We start from the raw sequence: 4,696 nt of genomic DNA, 5'->3' as shown, positions 1-4,696 counted from the left end.
TGCACCATTCTGTCTGTCTATGTCTGGTTTCGTTTTTGACAGTTTGTGCTGCATTAGAAAATCGGCTCGGATCCGATGTCGTTTTGTATCTGGGCAGCCTGAGAAGGAGCTGACGGGCTCGGACTTCTCCCCCGCCACCCTGGAGGACACTCCAGGGAATCTGGGAGCCCAATTTTTCGGGGCTCAACAAGTATCCGAGGGATACGTTAGTCTGTTGGGTGGACGAACAGTCCTCCCGTCTGAATCTGCATTTTCAGTTTGTTACCGAAGCCGCGCTGCGCGTCTCTGTGCTGGCTGTCTCTCTGTTGTCTTAGTCCTTGGTGTTTGTTTAGTGTTGTCTCTTGACAAAATGGGTCAAAAAATGGTGACCCCCCTGAGTTTAACCCTAGATCATTGGAAAGACATTCGGAAGATCGCCTCCAACCAGTCTGTAGACGTCAAAAAGGAAAAATGGCAAACTTTCTGATCCGCAGAATCGCCCACTTTCAATGTGGGCTGGCCAAGGGATGGAACTTTTAACCTCTCTACTATTTTACAGGTGAAAGCTAAAGTGTTTGATCATGGCCCACACAGACACCCAGATCAGGTCCCCTATATAGTTACCTGGGAAAGTCTGACAGTCGACCCGCCACCCTGGGTCATTCCTTTCATTTCTCCTCAACCTACCCCACCGCTGCCTATCCCTGCCCCTACCTCCTCCTCCTCTTGTTGTCCAGTTGATACCAAGAAGCCCCTAAAACCAGTACTTCCCCCGGACCCCAACACCCCCCTTATAGATCTCCTCTCGGAGGAGCCCCCTCCCTATAGATCTCAGATCCAAGACACCCCTAGTCACCAGCCACCGGCCCCTTCGGCCCCACCTGAGCTCCCTTCCCCAGTGGCTGGACGTCTGAGGAGCCACCGAGAGCAGCCACCTAAGAAGGAGACTTCACAAGCCTTTCCCTTGAGGCAGGGGCCAGGGGAACAGGTTCAATATTGGCCCTTCTCTGCCTCAGACTTATATAATTGGCAGACCCACAACCCGCCTTTCTCCAAAGACCCTACTGCCTTGACTAACCTGATTGAATCTATCTTAGTTACCCATCAACCCACTTGGGATGATTGCCAACAACTCTTACAGGCTCTTCTCACATCAGAAGAAAAGCAGAGAGTCTTTCTGGAAGCCCGAAGAAATGTTCCAGGCGATAATGGGAGACCTACCCAGATACTAGATGAAATTAATGATGCTTTTCCTTTGACCCGCCCTGACTGGGATCACACCTCAGCAGATGGTAGGGGACACCTACGCCTTTATTGCCAGTTGCTCATTGCGGGCCTCCATGGTGCTGGGCGCCACCCTACTAATTTGGCCAAGGTAAAGCAAGTAATACAAAAACCAGATGAATCCCCTGCTGCCTTTCTAGAGAGAATTAAGGAAGCCTATCGCATGTACACACCCTATGATCCAGAGGATCCTAATCAGGGGGTAAATGTGTCCATGACTTTTATCTGGCAGTCTGCCCCAGATATTAGAAATAAACTTCAAAGATTAGACAATTTACAAGGACAGTCTCTCCAAGATTTATTAAAGGGAGCAGAAAAGATTTTTAATAAGTGAGAGACACCAGAAGAGAGAGAAGACTGCTTACGTAGGGAGGCAGAGGACAGGGAGGACAAACTTAGGAAAGAAGCAGAGGACAGGGAAAAATGCAAGAGAACACAAAAGAAGCAAAGAATCGAGCCACCTCTTGGCCACTGTAGTACAGAACAATGATAGGACTAATAGGTTGGGAGACCAAGGGAGACCCAGACCCAGAGTGGACCGGGACCAATGTGCATACTGCAAAGAAAAAGGACACTGGGTAAAGGACTGCCCTAAAAGACCCAGGAAACCAACGGATTCCACCCCGAAATCCAACCTGTTTGCCCTAGATGAAGACTAGGGCAGTCAGGGCCAGGAGCCCCCCCCCCCCCCCCGAGCCTAGGTTAACTCTTACTGTCGGGGGGCACCCTGTCATGTTCCTAGTGGATACCGGCGCCCAGCATTCGGTCCTCACCCAATGCCCTGGACCCCTGAGTGGCTGGACTGCCTGGGTACAAGGTGCCACAGGAGGAAAACAATACCACTGGACCACTGAACGGAAGGTACATTTAGCCACCGGTAAGGTCACACATTCTTTTCTACATGTACCGGATTGCCCCTACCCATTGTTAGGGAGGGACCTTTTAACAAAATTAAAAGCCCAAATTCATTTTGAAGGAACTGGGGCCAAAGTATCTGGTCCTAAGGGAGTTCTCCTACATGTACTGACTCTTAATCTGGAAGATGAATATCGGCTCCATGACAACTCCCCAAGTGAACCTAAAGATATAGATTATTGGCTAAAGGCCTACCTGCTGGCCTGGGCAGAAACTGGAGGGATGGGATTGGCCAGACAACAGGCCCCCCCTTATTATAACCTTAAGGACATTGACATCCCCAATATCAGTTAAACAATATCCAATGTCTAATGAGGCCTACCTGGGAATTAGGCCTCACATAAGAAGGCTCTTGGACCAGGGAATTCTGACCACCTGTAGATCCCCATGGAATACTCCACCATTACCTGTCAAGAAGCCTGGTACCAGGGACTATTCCCCTGTCCAAGACCTTAGGGAAGTTAACAAAAGGGTGGAAGATATCCACCCCACTGTGCCTAATCCTTATAACCTGCTGAGGTCTTTACCTCCCTCTCATCAGTGGTATTCAATCTTGGACTTAAAGGATGCCTTTTTCTGCCTGAGACTTGCCCCCCAGAGTCAGCCACTGTTTGCATTCTAATGGAAGGACCCTGACTTTGGAATCTCAGGGCAATTAACATGGACAAGACTTCCCCAGGGATTTAAAAACAGTCCCACGCTCTTTGATGAAGCCTTACATCGGGACCTGGCTGACATTCGAGTCCAGCACCCATCTTTAATTCTGCTCCAATATGTGGATGACCTCCTGCTTGCGGCCTCCTCACATCAGGACTGTCATACAGGTACCGGGGCCCTGCTTGAGACTCTGGGACGCTTGGGCTATAGAGCTTCTGCTAAGAAGGCCCAAATCTGTCAACAAGAGGTCACCTACTTGGGGTACAAATTAAGAAATGGCCAACGCTGGTTAACACCGGCCCACATAGACACTGTAGCTCGCATTCCTGTCCCCCAGAACCATAGACAACTCAGAGAGTTCTTGGGGACCACCTGGTTCTGTCGCCTATGGATACCAGAGTTTGCTGAAATGGCAGCCCCCCTTTACCCCTTGACTAAACAAGGAACCCCCTCCAATTGGACTAAGCCACAGCAAGAGGCTTTTGACAAAATTAAACACTCTCTCCTCTCTCCTCCGGCTTTGGGCTTGCCTGACATCACCAAGCCCTTCGAGCTATTCATAGATGAAAGACAGGGGTTTGCGAAGGGGGTGCTAACTCAGAGGCTTGGACCATGGAGGTGCCCGGTTGCATATCTCTCAAAAAAGTTAGACCCAGTGGCCTCAGGCTGGCCACCATGCCTAAGGATGATCGCTGCAGTTGCAGTCTTAACCAAGGATGCAAGTAAACTAACCCTGGGGCAACCTCTGACTGTGCTAACGCCACATGCCATTGAGTCTATCATGAGACAGCCCCCAGATTGCTGGCTGTCTAATACACGTATGACTCATTACCAATCCTTGCTTCTTGACAAAGACCGTGTGCAATTTGGTCCAATAGTGGCCCTGAACCCAGCCACCCTGTTGCCCCTCCCTGAGGGTCCAGAGACTCATAATTGCCAGCAGATTCTTGCAGAGGTACACGGAACCAGAAAGGATATCACTGACCAGCTGCTGCAGGATGCAGATTTCACCTGGTACACGGATGGTAGCAGCTTCCTACTGAATGGTGAGAGGTGGGCCGGGGCCGCAGTGACCACCAGAGACCAAGTAGTCTGGGCTAGCGCCCTGCCTGGAGGGACCTCGGCACAAAAAGCGGAACTCATTGCCTTGACTCAAGCCCTCCAGCAGGCTAAAGGTAAAAGACTCAATGTGTACACTGATAGCCGGTATGCATTCGCCACCACCCACATACATGGGGAAATTTACAAAAGAAGGGGCCTGCTGACTTCAGAGGGAAAAAAGTCAAAAATAAGACTGAGATATTGGCCCTCCTCAAGACTCTGTACCTACCCCAGAAGCTCAGCATTATACACTGTCCAGGCCACCAGAAAGAAAACAGCCCCGAGGCCATAGGGAACAGGTTCGCTGATAAAGCTGCCTGTGAGGCAGCTCTGGGACCCCAACTCTTGATTTTGATGGCCACTGAGGAGGGGACTCCTAAAGCAGCATCTCCAACTCCGGGATGGGAATACACGAATGAGGACTTGGACTTAATTCAGAAACTGGGTGCATCATATGATGCTGCCTACGGCAAATGGACTTACCTAGAAAAGACTATTGTACCTCAAAAGATTACAGCCCTCCTCATTAAGCAACTTCACAGGCTAACCCACATGAGCACTCAGAAGATGAATACTCTACTAGAACAAAAGGAAACAGGACATCTTTTTCTAAACAAAGGTTCAATCCTAAAAGAAATTGCAAACACTTGCAAAGTATGTGCTCAGGTAAATGCTGGACGAGCCCAGATGGCCCTTGGTCCTGCCTGAGGGGACACCAACCCGGGGCTTGCTGGGAGCTCGACTTCACTGAGGTAAAACC

At 50.1% G+C, this 4,696-nt stretch overlaps 1 pseudogene; it reads left to right on the top strand.

Moving 5' to 3' along the window:
- The first annotated feature begins 349 nt into the window (after positions 1 to 349).
- On the top strand, positions 350 to 1,564 carry LOC123460066 (annotated as a pseudogene).
- Positions 1,565 to 4,696: the final 3,132 nt, after the last annotated feature.

Source organism: Jaculus jaculus, chromosome 4 (assembly GCF_020740685.1).
Source record: "Jaculus jaculus isolate mJacJac1 chromosome 4, mJacJac1.mat.Y.cur, whole genome shotgun sequence".
Taxonomy (NCBI): domain Eukaryota; kingdom Metazoa; phylum Chordata; class Mammalia; order Rodentia; family Dipodidae; genus Jaculus; species Jaculus jaculus.
This window is presented reverse-complemented; position numbering and strand designations above follow the sequence as displayed.